This window comes from Epinephelus lanceolatus, chromosome 4 (assembly GCF_041903045.1).
Source record: "Epinephelus lanceolatus isolate andai-2023 chromosome 4, ASM4190304v1, whole genome shotgun sequence".
In the NCBI taxonomy this organism is placed as follows: domain Eukaryota; kingdom Metazoa; phylum Chordata; class Actinopteri; order Perciformes; family Serranidae; genus Epinephelus; species Epinephelus lanceolatus.
Genome location: NC_135737.1, coordinates 8,500,010 through 8,516,005, shown reverse-complemented (window position 1 = coordinate 8,516,005; position 15,996 = coordinate 8,500,010). Strand labels below are relative to the sequence as shown.

Below are 15,996 nucleotides of genomic sequence, written 5' to 3'. Positions count from 1 at the left end.
TTTTTTGTGTCAAATGTATTGCCTCCACAACACTCAGTATGTTTACATGCACAGTTACATGGTGCGACAGTTATAGCTTGCTGGAGCTATTTGATTAGACTACTGTCCTTGTCCCAGTATGCAGGCATGAGAGGAGAATCGATTTATTGATCAAAGTATGTCTGACTCCTCTACGATAGGTGGCGACATGCCCCCTTTCAGCTTGCTAGTATTGGACCTTTTCCTTGTTAACCTATTATGTCACAGAGCAATCAACCGCCATGCCATGTTTTCCTCCCATCCATTTATTTAAAATATTTAACTCTTTCAGCTGACACAGCATGAACTGTGTCTCCTTGTCCGTCTAAAAATGCACGGCTTTAGATGCAGATTTTGCCATGTTGTTACTTGCTTCCATCTTCTGTTACACATTTAATGCTATTTGACTTCCGGGTCAAAGCCTGGGACGGAAACTGCAAAAATTGTGCAGATTGCCTCGGCCAGGCACTGCCCCTGCCTCAGGCTTTTCTCATTTGCAAGTGGAAGGGCAGACAGATGTGCTCTCTCTGCCTTCTGGCTTTCCACACACGTGCGTGGAAGGGCGGAGAGGTGTGCTCTCTCCGCCCTTGGAGAGGTGTGCTCTCTCCGCCCTTGCAATAACAATGCTCAATAGCCCGCAGGGTTTACATTGCAGCTGGTTTCACTGCCGCCAGCTACCAGTTTTGCTCAGTTCCATACCAGTTTTAAAAAATTGCTGTCCCCATTAGTCACCTAGACACAGAAACATGGGAAAATAGGGTCCAGGTTTAAAAATGTGTTCATGCATATTGGCTATAAAGGCCTGTCATCTTTATGCACATACAATGGGCACATAAAATCCTGTGCACTGCAGACACTTTTAAAAAAAAAAATAGCTATAAGCAGTAGGGATGTCCCGATCCAGCTTTTTCACTTCCGATCCGATACCGATATTACAGCCTTGAGTTTTGGCCGATACTGATCCGATCCAAGCGCGTAGTCATGTCATGTCAGTCATGTTAGAAAAGGTTTGATCAAGCGATATTACTCTAACAAGAACACCTTAATCGGGTTAGTTAGAATGATCCACAACAGTTGGTATGAGACACTGACCTGTTTATTATTAACAGGGTTAAATAAACATAGTTTAAACTTGAACATTAACATTAAATAAAAAAAATAGCTGGTTTGCTTTGGCTGCTTTGGCCCCTTAATAAATAGAAAATAAATCAACACAAGAAATCTTTAAAATGTCTAACATTGAAATTAAAATAGCAGCAAGACTCCACACACTTGTGCTTTGGCCCCCTAATAAATAAAAAAGTAGATTAACACCACAAGACATTGTTGACATTTAACGAACAGTACAGCCTTTTCCTTTTCAGTTATTTTAGTAGTGTCAGTGCCAGCCTGGTGCTGCTGTTTCCTGTGTGTCTGCATGCTGGCCTGGTGGATTGATACTAAGTGCTGGAGCGGATCACTGGAATAGACTGCTTGAATTGCGGAGCGCTGGGCTGGCCGGAAAACCTGGATCAGTTCTTGGATCGGCATTTTTCCATGCAGTCCGATCCAATGCCAATGCACGTTTTTTGCTAATATCGGCGGCCGATTCGGATCGGGACATCCCTAATAAGCAGAGAAAGCAACACTTATTAAGGGAAGTGTTTATTTATAGTTTATTTATATGGCAGAATACAGCAACAATTTAAAGTGCTCTACATAACACAACAAAAACATTGAGACAAGTGCAATAGACACACATTATTAAAGGACATTTAAATACACATTCAAAACAGTCACTTAGGAACTAAACAATAAAAAAGAAGCTAAGATAGAATAAGACAGGAATAAAAAAAACAAAAATTAACGTTACAGTGCAGTTTATGAAATGCATTAATATTTTATATGATAAAAGGCAGCAACAAACAGAAAAGTATTCAGTCTTGATTTAAAGGCCTAAGAGCTGTAGTTTTCTGTTAGTTTGTACCAGATATGTGGTGCATAGAAACTGAAACTCATAAGGACTTAATCATACACACACAGAGAGACACACACACACAATGTATCTCCACTAAGTGTTTTAGCGAAGGTGTAGGCACGCATTCGTCATTAAGACTCCCAACTGCACATAGCAATTACCACTCTGCTCTAACCACAATGGGCCGGGATGATGATGAATGGACAATAATAGAGTTTAGAGGATGTATGCATGTGTGTGTAAGCGTTCCATTTATTCCAGGTGTGCTTTGATTCAAGCCCCTGCAGTATATGATTACATGCCTTTGTAAAACTCAATCAGACCTTTATGATAGCAGTCGACAACACATCTAACAAAGCACACACATTGTGAAGCAGCACCGCACTCAGGTTTAATGAGTCTTTTCAGTAGGCTGTAATCAACACAGTCACAAGGGAGTTCGGCTCTGCTATTAGACAAAATACTGATTTTTCTCTCCTATCACTTTGATTTTTCTCTTTGTCCCATCAGTCATTTTCCTTCTGCTGGTCCGTTTTCTGCTCTCCCTGTTTGAAGGAAATACTGTCCATGTGTTTTATCCTGCTCTTGAAAATGTTTTCTTAAAACCGTGGTCCTGCTGTCATACAGACAAAAGTGTCACCTTCATTTATATGCAAGAAAAGTTTAGTTGAAAAAAAAAAAATGGTTTGATTGACAGGTCATCTTAAGTGCCTAAAGAGTTTACTGAGCTGCTGTGTTGACAGTCTTGGGTAAATGAGCACATACAGCAGCCACTTTCTGAAAATATAAATATTGAATGAGGTAATGGACAATAGCAGCAGTGTTGATGCATTCACTTATTAGCAGTAATGACTGCACACATCACACCTTGTTAACACTTGTTTAAGTGCATCAGTGGCAGTGAGGCTACCTACAAGTAATGTTTTGTTGGGAAATTGCTGCGTTATTTGACAGTAAAGAAATAAATGAAACATTCATTTAAGAACTGTCTGCACTTATTGCAAAAATTATTTCTTATGAGGTTATATGAGGATAATTGAACTAAGAAAGAAACAAACAAATCTGTTGAAGACAAAAGTGTATTAGACAGGATGATAGCTCACTGTCCAACTTATATAAACAGTTTTGTAGCTGGGAGGATGTTGACGATTTTGGTCAGAAAACCCTGATGAAAAACTGAACATGAACAAACACTAAGGCTGGCATTAGATGTTACCTTCAATCAGTGTGTTATACACACACACACACATCTTCTTTGTCCTGGCACTGAGTCCAAAAAGCAGGTAATATCTGTTTTAAAAGGACCAAGACTGTAGAATGTTCTTTTCAAAAACAGATTTTCTTTAATTAATTTAGCAAGAGTACAACATCTCAAGCCTGGGCTGGTTCTTTATCACGTTACCAAGCTTGCAGGGAATAGACGACTGCACAACTTAGAGGCAGATAAGGTAAGTGGTAATCAAAGTCTTTAATCACCAAAACAGGTCCAGTATACAAGCAGGTCAGTCAGCGAGACAGACAAATCCAAAAGAAGGGCAAGGCAAAGGCAAGGGCTAAAACAGCCCAGTACTATCAGGCACAAAAAGGCTAACACGAGGAAAATATTGCTGGAACGCTGGCTACAAGAGACAAAGGGTTCGTCCCAATATTCCCTCTCAACTCCTCTATCCTCTATTCTCAGCCGACCCGGAAATCAATTGACACCCGCCATCTTGAAGGACGTCTCAATTCATTAAATGCGCTCAGAGAGAGTCGAGGAGTTGAAAGAGTAGGCTGATCTTCAGTGGATAGGGAAGTGAGGATCCACATTTGCAGCCTTCGTGAAAGTCTTTAACCGACTGACACAGTTTCATGCGGAGTGAAGACAGATAAGATTTAACTCAGTGTATCAATCCCAAGTTTTATGTTTTGTTTTCTGATTTACCATCTAATAAAAAATCTGAACAAGAAAAGGACCACAAACTACTTTCTTCATTTATTAGAAAGATTTTTCTCTTCACGATCTGTTATTTCCCTCATCAGCTTTTATCATTGATACAGTTAAATGCAGACTGAGTCTGTCTGTCAGCAAGAAACGCTTTAACATCAGTTATCCTCATTTCCACTCAGTTACACCTGAGGCTGGTCATTCCTGAGCGTCGGGTTGCTGACTTACAGAATTACATTTTTTATTTGGCCTAATAAATTATTTCCAGTGTTCAAAAGACACCACAGTCATATTCTGGGTTATTTAATAATGAACTCACTCAGAATATCAAAAAATACAGATGAATAATAATATGAATAAATGATTTAAAGGCATTCTGTGACTCTGAATAGGACACAGTAAAATAGTTTGTTGTTCTTGATGTGCAAGCGTTTGTTAACAGAGAGAAGACACTGTTGCTCTGCTACTGATAACTGTAGCTCCATTGCTCTATAGATATGTGTGTGTGTGTGTGTGTGTATATATATATATATATACACACATATACACACACACATTATGTGTGTGCAGACACAAAGTGCATTAGTAGTTTCTATAGCTGGTAATAAAGCCTATAAAGCCTCCTAATAGCTGATCTACCTATAATCAGCTGCCACTGTCATTAGAAATGAACGTCCCTCCTCATGACACTTCAGAGGAAAAGACATCTAATTTATCTAGGGACATATTTCCTTGTTTCTTCTCTCCTCACATCTCATCTTTGCATCCCTCCCCTGTGTCTTACAAGGGTGGAGCTAAGACGCAAGGAAGAGAGGCAAGTGATGGAAATGTGGATGGGAGATCGGGTATCGGGGTGGGCCCAAATACACTGACTGACACTGAAGGAACGGAACACTCAGGTTATATTTACAAGGGGAGGAAAAGATAACAAAACACAGGTGTGGCAATCAGACACAGGTGAAACACAACAGGCAGTGCAGGTAATCACACAGGAGGGAAACTTGACAGGACGTGGGGCCTGACACAGGCACAGAGCCATGCCTTGTCTCCAGTCGTAGGACTCCTCCTGAAACAGATATCAGGTAGTTTAACTTCTCTAACGTTCACACTAACTTTCTTCCAATTTATATGCATCTCTACTTGTCATGCATTTGCAAAGTAATGGCTAATAATAAAGATGAAGAATAGAGATACTGGAATGAATTTAGAACAACAGACCTGCAGAGCAATTTAAATAAATTAACTCCCAGCCAGATTACATTTATAACAGTGATTTATAACCAAGCCTTAGTCAGCCCAGTCACCAGAAGAAAATGTTGGCAATGTGCATTTCTGCAAACCAAGGAAACATCTGAATGTTTTATATGGGTCATATCAACATGTCTTAAGTGACATAGTATATGATTTGACTGTGTCATTGGGAGGTGGAGGGGATGGTGGATGGCATGTCACCTAGGCAAGATGCTTGCCAAGCTGCAGACCACTGTTTGAGACCAAAAACAACGAAGCCGATTGTTTTACAGCAGATCATTGCTGCATTTCCAGTGACTTTTTAGACATTAAACACTGGGTCTTTTTCTAGGGACCCTCACTAAGTTTCCTGCCAGGATAGTGCCATAAAAAGTGGTTGTTTTTTTACAGAGACATTGCTGTTTCCTGCAGGATTGTGCCACCAGAAGCATATATTTTAAGCCAAAACATGATATTTTCCTTACCATATCTTCATGATATTTTTTTGCCTAAACCTAACCACATGATAACCACATCGTTGTTGCAACGTATCTGTTACATGACAATGTAAAAATGCAACATATCTGTGGTTTGCAGAAATGTACAATGCCAACATATTCTGGTGAGGGGCTGATCTGTGTTAAAGACATCTGATGAAACAGACTCCTTGGCTCATTTTAACCCTCACAAATTGAATTTTACCTACCTCATGATGATCAGTGAGCCGACCACCCTGGGAAATGTAACCTGTGCATCGTCCCAGAGTGCACTGATCTCCAAGAGGTCAGCGAGGTCACATAGGCCTTGTTAAAGATAATGAGGAGGAGTCTTAACGAATTGGCGACGAGTCGACTGATGGTTCGTTTTGAAGTAACTGAAGTGACCCGAGGTTAAGAAGGCTTTGAAAAGGAAGAGTGATAATAAGCTGTGTGTGTGCCAAGTTTTTCAATATGTAGGATAAAGTGTATGTGTGTGTGTGTATGTGTGTGTATGTACCAACCTGTGTCCTCTGTTTCACCTTGTAATGCCAGCTTTGTCCTCTCACCATGCCAGGTTGGATCACTACAGATACACAAGTAAAGCTACAGTGACAGCAGTGCGTGTGTGTGTGTGTGTGTGTGTGTGTGTGTGTGTGTGTGTGTGTGCGTGCATGAGTGTGTTTGAGCTTCAGGGCCGGGCTGTTCAAACACAGCTGTCCCTCTCACTCATATTTACACTGCTGATCACAAAACACAAGGATGCACACACACTCTCTCTCTCGTACAACACACACACACACACACACACACACACACACACACACACACACACTACAGGGGACTTGGCTTGTTGCTGTAACCTTTAATAGCTCTCTGAGATACTAATGGTTTTAAATGATATCATGTTCTCTCTCTCACTAGTTGTATCTTGTATAGTTGTAATGGGAGTAAATTATTAAGCCAAATGCAGGTTTGTAAAAGGCCAAAAGGGGCTGACACTTTAGGCCAGTGTTTCTGAACAGGGATCAGTTATGTTCACATGTGAGGAACAGAAACTCGCAGCACCCAGCACAACAAACAGCAAGTTAACAACCTGCTCACTCATGCAAACGTAGTGAAAGCGTTTCCTTCCGCAGCTCAGACATTGATTACACTAATGTTTCTTTCCTCGTTCACTCCACAAACTTCTTCTGTGCTCATGAATCATAACATGCTCTCCAATCTCCAGTTGCAGATAAGATCGCTCCTCAAATTTGCATTGTGCTCACTCATTGGATCCATGTTAATGAAGTTCCTCTCTGGGTTTTTTAACATAAAGCGTCTGTTTCGTTTTAACATTTTCTCTGGATTTCTCTCCTGGTTTTATCTTTTCTGTCTCCTGTATGGGAATGGATTTGTTCTCTACCTCTTTACTGCCCTGTTTTGTAGCTCTACACTGTAATAATTCTGCCAAAAAAATTGTACTGTTTATTTCTGTGACCCAGACTCAATACTGTGCTAACCAATGAAACGGACACTGTTGGCCAGCAAGCACTAATTGTCTCAGTTACCGGCTCTCTCTCTCTCTCTTTCACACACACATACACTCTCTATTGTCTTGAGCTTATCACTGAGATGCACCTCAATGTGCTGTGTTGGTGTGTGTGATGAGTGTGTGTGTGACTGTGTCCACTAAGCATTACAGTTTACCTGTAGGGTTATTGCCAGTCTGGGCACCACTCGCCCACTGGGCAAAACACAGCAGTCTGTCCCCCAAAGACACACACACACACACACACACACACACACACACACATACACACACAAAGGATGGTCCATGCAGGCACACATCCTCGGGCATTTTAGCAAAAACAGGCTGGCTCCCTAAAAACACAGGCATGCATGAATACATTCATACGCTCCAAATTTAGGCAGACGAAGCAAAGATCACACAGCCGTCCAGGCAAACAAACAAACAAACAAACACACACACACACACACACACACACACACACACTGTTTCCTGCTTCACTGAAAAACAGAGATGTTAAGCTGAGAACAGCAAAGAGTTGCTGAAGTAGAAGAAAGAGAGAGAAAAGGAGAAATGAAAATGAAATTAAGAAAGTAAGACGGAGGAGGAGAGAAGCAGGGACAGATCAGTGAGGTGGAAACCACAGTGCCAGGGGGAGAAAAATGTTGTTGTTACTCTGATCTTGAATTCACCTAAACAGACCTTTCTTCAAAAAACCCAAATTTTGCTAAACAGCCCCGAGCTTACTTTACCTTGAAACACCCCCAGAGTCAATTGAAAATACCTAAACACTTAAATTTATACCATCTGATACCTTTTACATTATTTCATAGTGCTACATACCTGCTGGCATAATGCACCTGAGTTGAAACAATGCAAAACACACTAAACATACATTAATATAAACTTTATCTCACATCAAAATACCACATAAACCTTTCAAATAACGGAAACTTACAGTACATCTAAATGCAATGGTAGTAAAGTAGCGTAGGATCATTGGAGTTGTTGTCTTCAACAAAGATTATAACTCCCATGATCCCACTCTGGTCTCCAGCTGCAGGCTGTTCTCATGCACTGTCTATATGCTTTCCTGCAAAGTAATCCACCAGAACTCACATGTATCCCACGTAATGATAAGCCACTAATTCATGTCTAACCTACGAATTTTGGAAGGCTGCAATCACATGACCAATGAGAAAAGAAGGACTAAAGAGGAAAGCGATCCCAAGTGGCCCAGTTGGGGTGGCAGGTTGGAGTGATGTATGGGTCACAAAACACAGGACATTTCCCAGACGCCTACTGTTGGGAACTGTGTGAACTTTAATTGAACTTTGAGTCATTTTAAGGTACATCATCATCATGTTTCCTTTACGAAACCGAACCACAGTAACTCTACTTGCCTAAACTTAATGACGTCCAACCATGTTTCTTTTCCTAAACCTAACCTTCGTAACTGAACACCCAATTACGTAACTTTCCATTATGTACTTTATGTTATTCTTGGGGCGCTAATGGGTATCATATGATAATATCGTTGTATGAGGATTTGTTGCCCGCTGACCACTTTTGATTTCATAACTTACACTAGAGGGTTGGGGGGGGCCTGTGTATAGTTATTATAGCCATACTGTTGCTAGCTATTGACTAGCATACTCGTTATGTCATGTTAGCAGTTATGTAGGTACAGCTGGAGATGTCACTGTCAGCAGTATTTAATGCAGTAAATGGGCAAGTTACAACCACCATGTCCTGTATTGTGGTTTAAGTGGTCAGTCACAACATGTCTTGGTGATCATTTACACTTGTATTTAGTGTTGTCCACTTGTGTTCAAATTACCCAAAATGCATGTTAATACCCAATGCAAACAGGTTCTTAATTGCTTAAACGTAACTGTGTTAGCTGACTGCTGTCCATATGATAAACATTAAAATCATCCAAAGAATGCTTTTGACAGCCTTTTTTGTTGTGGAGGTGAAGAATCTTTACATTTCTGTCTTCAGATCTAACAACTTGCATCATTATACAGATTAATATCAGTTATTTAAAGCCACATCATGTCTGCGTCTTTGTCAACCGTGTTTGTACTCCACATATGCCAGCTATCAAAAACATCCCACTGCACATTAAAACACTGAAACCTTTCCTGAAGCCCAGTGTCACAAGTGAGTGAACCATGCAGTGGTAAATAAACAGCATTTAGCAGTTTTAATTACCAATTTCAAGTAGAAATTTAAAGTTTTCTGTTTTATGCTGCTTTATTCTTCTGCTCCACTACATTTATCTGACAAATTCAATACATACTGGCCGTTCATATTTTATGAGACAATCAAATGCTCTTTATGTAAAATCCTAATGTGACGTAGTATCTGTTGCTAACTACCAAAAATCCTATCCTATACTGATTCCATATTTATGGAATTTTGCAAAGCAGTCAATAACAATGCTGATCCCTTTAATCAGTCACAGAGGGATAAAAGCCAACATTTCAATTCAAGATACAGTGATGACAGCTAATTATCACCAGTTATAAATCTGAATGTCAGCCTAATTGTAAATCAGTGGCATCAGGGGGTTTGAGTACAGGCAGCCACATGCATGTAAATGATCATAATTGAAATAGACTGCATAAAAAAAACAAACACACAAAAGACAGTGCGGCCATATTTATGTTTCAGTGGCCATGTTTCATCTGAAACACATTGATAAGGTCTCCTTAGGCTAATTTGTGTGGATTTTACAGTAGCCCTGACATTAATCTGATGCATAAGGGCTTTTCTTGAGTAGGGTTGGGTGTTGTTTGTGGGGTTTGTTTATGATACAGGCACTAAAACGATACTTTTAAAACAGCACCAGTGCCGAAGGAGTGCCTAAACCAATACTTAAAAAATAATAATGTACAAAATGATGATCAGCAACATAAAATAATGTCTTCTTTTGACATTGAACAATACATTAATTCTCCATGGTTTAGAGTGTAATTGTATAGAGCTGCCTCAATGTTACGCATCACCATCACACACACACACACACACACACACACACACACACACATTCTCTCTCTCTCTCTCTCTCTCTCTCTCTCTCTCTCTCTCTCTCTCTTTCAGCCACACACTTATTACGTACTTAACAATCTGGCACCAACTTGGGCACCACAATCTGCATTGTGATTCGATCCGGTAGTCCCAGTTGTAAAGGACTGACTTAGACTTACTTTATACGTCCCAGAGGGAAATTCGTTTCCACTAATTTTACATTTACAGAGATCGATCACAAATATCACAGGCACAGACATATCACAGACATCACAAAACATCACATGTTCATTCACAGAGGTGGACATTTTGAGTTAACGGGATCTTTTGTTCAGTGCAGCTATGGCTGCTGGGATCAGGCTCTTCCCGAGTCGAGCTTTCCTGAGTTTAAGTGTTCGGTACTTGCGCCCTAGAGTAATGGGATAAGGTATTGGTTGAGTGGGTGTGTGGTGTCCCGTTCAATTGATTTTGCAAAGCGTGTAACGGACCTGTTATTTAACTCTGTGAGGTTGGGTGTGGGAAGACCAATGATTTTGGAAGCGGTGTGTGTGATGCTTGTCAGTTTGGCCCGATTGGTGACAGAAAGCATGGTGAAGAAACATGTGGAACAGTAGAAGGATTGGTTGAATGATGCTTTGGTACATAAGTAGCAGTAGATGGGGGGCGACATAGAGTCCTTTGAGTTTTCGGATAGCTGACAGTCTTTGTTGGCTCCTTTTTTGTATGTCTCTGTTGTGCTGATCAAAATTGAGTTCCGCCCAGGTATTTAAAACTGTCCACTGTTTCAATTGTTTGATTGGTGCCATATTGGTACCGGGTTTCAATACCCAGCCCAAGTTATGATGGACTTTTACAGCAAAGGATGTACTTGATATGATGTTTACATTTTTATTTATTTTCTGGACAACAGCACATACGTTTTCAGTTGTAAAACTTTAGTTTACAAAAGCTTCCTGTTACAGAAAAGGTCTGCAGATATGCACATATGATCATCTTACACTTTTACTGTACAACAGTACGTATATTAATAGCAGTTAAAATCCATCATTAGACAAAAAGCAACATGTACACTGAGCTGCTTAACAACATGTGTGGCTATGATTAAGAGAAAATAGCATCTTGATAACTCCTTCCCTGTAATGTTTATGTCAACTTTATGCCTCAGCCAGCAATAGCCATGGCCAGAGGCATTATATTTTGGATTGTCCATCCATCCCATTCTTGTGAACGCAATATCTCAAGAACACTTAAAAGGTATTTTTCAGTTTTGGCACAAACATCCACTTGGACTCAACGATAAACTGAGAGAAGAATTTAGGGGTCAAACTTGAAGGTCACTGTAACCTTGTATCCATCTTATTCTTGTGAATGCGACATCTCCAGAAGGCCACAAGGGCATTCCATTTGGACTCAACGATAAACTGAGAGAAGAATTTAGGGGTCAAACTTGAAGGTCACTGTAACCTTGTATCCATCTTATTCTTGTGAATGCGACATCTCCAGAAGGCCACAAGGGCATTCCATTAGATTTGGCACAAAGTCCACTTGGACTTAAAGGGCCAGTGTGTAATATTTGGCATGGTTTATTGTCAAATCTGAATCTGAATCTGAATATTCTACCCATTAATATGTTTATGTAAGTGTATAATCACTATAAAATAAAATTTGTTTGGTTTTCGTAGCCTTATAATTATGCTTTTATATATATACAGTACAGGCCAAAAGTTTGGACACACCTTCTCATTCAATGCGTTTTCTTTATTTTCATGACTATTTACATTGTAGACTCTCACTGAAGGCATCAAAACTATGAATGAACACATGTGGAGTTATGTACTTAACAAAAAAAGGTGAAATAACTGAAAACATGTTTTATATTCTAGTTTCTTCAAAATAGCCACCCTTTGCTCTGATTACTGCTTTGCACACTCTTGGCATTCTCTCCATGAGCTTCAAGAGGTAGTCACCTGAAATGGTTTCCACTTCACAGGTGTGCCTTATCAGGGTTAATTAGTGGAATTTCTTGCTTTATCAATGGGGTTGGGACCATCAGTTGTGTTGTGCAGAAGTCAGGTTAATACACAGCCGACAGCCCTATTGGACAACTGTTAAAATTCATATTATGGCAAGAACCAATCAGCTAACCAAAGAAAAACCAGTGGCCATCATTACTTTAAGAAATGAAGGTCAGTCAGTCCGGAAAATTGCAAAAACTTTAAATGTGTCCCCAAGTGGAGTCGCAAAAACCATCAAGCGCTACAACGAAACTGGCACACATGAGGACCGACCCAGGAAAGGAAGACCAAGAGTCACCTCTGCTTCTGAGGATAAGTTCATCCGAGTCACCAGCCTCAGAAATGGCAAGTTAACAGCAGCTCAGATCAGAGACCAGATGAATGCCACACAGAGTTCTAGCAGCAGACCCATCTCACACTGAACCAGCATGGCTACCACAGCATCCTGCAGCGACATGCCATCCCATCCGGTTTGCGTTTAGTTGGACCATCATTTATTTTTCAACAGGACAATGACCCCAAACACACCTCCAGGCTGTGTAAGGGCTATTTGACCAAGAAGGAGAGTGATGGAGTGCTGCGGCAGATGACCTGGCCTCCACAGTCACCGGACCTGAACCCAATCAAGATGGTTTGGGGTGAGCTGGACCGCAGAGTGAAGGCAAAGGGGCCAACAAGTGCTAAACACCTCTGGGAACTCCTTCAAGACTGTTGGAAAACCATTTCAGGTGACTACCTCTTGAAGCTCATGGAGAGAATGCCAAGAGTGTGCAAAGCAGTAATCAGAGCAAAGGGTGGCTATTTTGAAGAAACTAGAATATAAAACATGTTTTCAGTTATTTCACCTTTTTTTGTTAAGTACATAACTCCACATGTGTTCATTCATAGTTTTGATGCCTTCAGTGAGAATCTACAATGTAAATAGTCATGAAAATAAAGAAAACGCATTGAATGAGAAGGTGTGTCCAAACTTTTGGCCTGTACTATATCTATATCTATATATATCTATATATAGATATATATATCTGTATATAGATATATATAGCAAGGGCCTTGCTTTAGAGAGGTCGCCATCTTGTGCCGCCATGTATGTACGGCAGCCCGAGCGCACAATCCAGCCAGCCAGAGAACGCGTTTCGCGTGTATAAATAAACCAACGAAGAGGAAGGAAGGAAGGAAGAAGGAGGAGGAAACAGCAGAGAGTGTTAGTAGTTCGTCAATAGAGAGTAGTGAAAAGTTTTTTTAGTTATAAAGTTTGCGAATGGACCACACTTACCACGCAACAGGAGAGAATGAACCCGAGCCGACATCCGCGAGGAAAAGAAGACGCAAAGGACGGCAAAGAAAATGGGACAAGCAGCGGCAGAGAATAAACATCGGTGATGTTTTTCAGCGATGGAGGGGGTTCATGAAAGACAAAGGGCTTCAATCCGACGCTGAAGTGACATGTTTTCTGCTGGACAGGTAAACTACTAAAATAAATGCTACTATTTGTCCACGTAGTATAATAGCATTACGCGTCAGACTCGACAAGTAGGGAGTGAGGAGGAGACGTAACGTTACATCATTTCCAGGTAGAGCAATTACTGTAAAACACTTGCGAAAATTTTAGTCTTATGTCAAAGGCATAACAGACAATAGGATAGCAGTAACGTTACTCCTGTGTACCCTGCTGATTGGATTCAGTACAGTTGCAGCCTATTTCAAATCACCTGTGCTGTGGACTGTGTAACAAACCTGATGAAGCCATAGGCGAAATGCATTGTTTTGTAGACTGATTAATAAAATAAGAAGCAATTCAGCCCTGTGTGCGGTAAATCCACTTTTGTTATCCTCGGAGGCCACCGTAACTTTGCTGACAGGAGGGGTGAGCACAGGCGAGCGAGTGAGTGCTGCAATTTACAATCTAAACGCTACATGTCACTGTTTTCAATCCATTTTACGCACTGGCCCTTTAATGATGAACTGATTAGAATTTGGTAATCAGACGTCAAGGTCACTGTGACCTTGTGTCATTTTTGTGAAAGCAATTTCTCAAAAAGGTCTTGTGGGATTCAAATTTCAGTTCAAATTTGGCACAAATTTACACTTTACTTAAAGGTGAACTTAGTAGCATTTGGTGGTCAAAGGTCAGAGGTCAATGTTACTGTTACTTTACAAACCATTTTTTGGCCATAACTCAAGAATTCATACACTAATTTTGATTTTTTTTTTTACACAAATGTCTAAAAGGATAAAATGATTAAGTAATTATATTTTATATCCCAAAGGTTAACAGTCAACTTTTCTGTGACATAATGTTCTGCGAAAAACATTTTTTTGGCCATTATTCAACGGCATAACTGAATTGATGACACTATGCCAATTGTATAGAATAGACCTTCTGTGCTGCCAAAGGAAAGATATGTGTGAAACATTAATGTTTTCATAGACATGATTGTAAACTGTAGCTGCAACTTGACTAGTCCATGGAAGCATGTACCGGGAGGCAGTCATTCTGGATCTTTTATGACGTGCAATTCCACTGTCATTGTCATTTTGATGTTGCAATGCTTGCACTCAAGAAACATCTTTTGGCAACCACGGACATAGTGTCATGGCAGTCTATCCAATAGTTACAATATTTCAGGCTGGGTAAACATCTTGTAATAACTGCATCAAGCAGAAGTTACCTTATGTTTAATTATACATTCATTAAGAATGGCAATTACATTTTTCTCTGGATCTTTGTTCGAGTGGTCATTTGATATGATTTTAACGGACACCACCCAGCTATTCATCTTATAACAACTATTTAACTGGCCTTGTTGCACAGTGGGTTTAAGTGTTCCAGATAGAGTGTTTGAATGTTTGAACCTCCCTGCTTGTCCTCATTATTTTTGGGAGGAAACTTCCCCGTACTTTTGTGGGTTGAACTCTCTCTCACTCTCTCCCTGCTCTTCAGAATCTCAGTTACGTGGCAGCTGAGAGGTAAAGCCTGCTAAAGTCCTTACAGAGTGAACTGATGCCCCCTGAAAACATTAGCACAAAAAAAGGTAAGGGCAGTAAGCGTGATGGGAATAAAAAAAGAAGTAGAAGAAAAAACAAGGAGACTAAGAAAGGATGCCTTCTATTGACACACAGAGCGGAAGGGGAAGGGTGGGGAATACTGATGAGTGGTCAACAATAACACTCGCAGACCTCTGAGACCATTACCCACCACCATCTCTCTTTCTCCTCGTCTTTTATTCCCAAAATATCTTGCACACACACAACCCTCCAACAAGCTCTTTTAGACTACTTTTTACTTTCTTTATCTCTTTTTTTTGTGGTCTCTCTGCCTGTTACCTGCCTGTCTGTCCCATTCAAATGTCCTCAGCAGCCGACCCATAGATGGATGGGTGGATAAATAGACAGACATTTGAGCTGATGGGTAGATGAATAGATGATGTGGTTGAGTGGAGATGGATGGCAATTAAACTGGATGAATGAACAGGTGAACATTTTAATGGGTGGACACAGAGGTGGATAGGTGAATATTTGGATGAACTGATCAATATTTCTGAGTGAATAGCTGGATGAACCTGTGCTCCACTGGGCTGAAACACTCCTGTCATGTTTGTCCACCATCTTGAAAAAATAAAAAGCTTTTGTTTACAGTGGGGTGCGGCGGGAATGCACCAGATGTGTCCACAAAAAAAAAAAAAAAAGGCCAGCCGCCTCAACAGACCAAAAGTTCACTACACTCCTTTCTAATGTCCGGTCAGGGACAACAGATGAAAATTAACTTTATTTGCCTTAGGCTAACGCTGACTGTAAACAAATCCTTTTTACTGTTGATAAAT

The 15,996-nt window shown here is 40.4% G+C and overlaps 1 protein-coding gene and 1 long non-coding RNA gene across 3 annotated transcripts in view; one reads left to right on the top strand and one right to left on the bottom strand.

Annotated features, from left to right (window-relative positions):
- The window catches only part of LOC117260308 (leucine-rich repeat and fibronectin type III domain-containing protein 1-like protein), a 575,214-nt gene that overhangs the window by 417,442 nt on the left and 141,776 nt on the right, over window positions 1–15,996 (top strand). The window lies entirely within an intron of this gene.
- Window positions 4,078–6,202, bottom strand: LOC144462839 (uncharacterized). Its single transcript, XR_013491025.1, has 3 exons — window positions 6,133–6,202; window positions 5,839–6,031; window positions 4,078–4,968 (listed from the first exon to the last, which is right to left on the bottom strand). It is a non-coding gene; the product is annotated as an uncharacterized LOC144462839 (long non-coding RNA).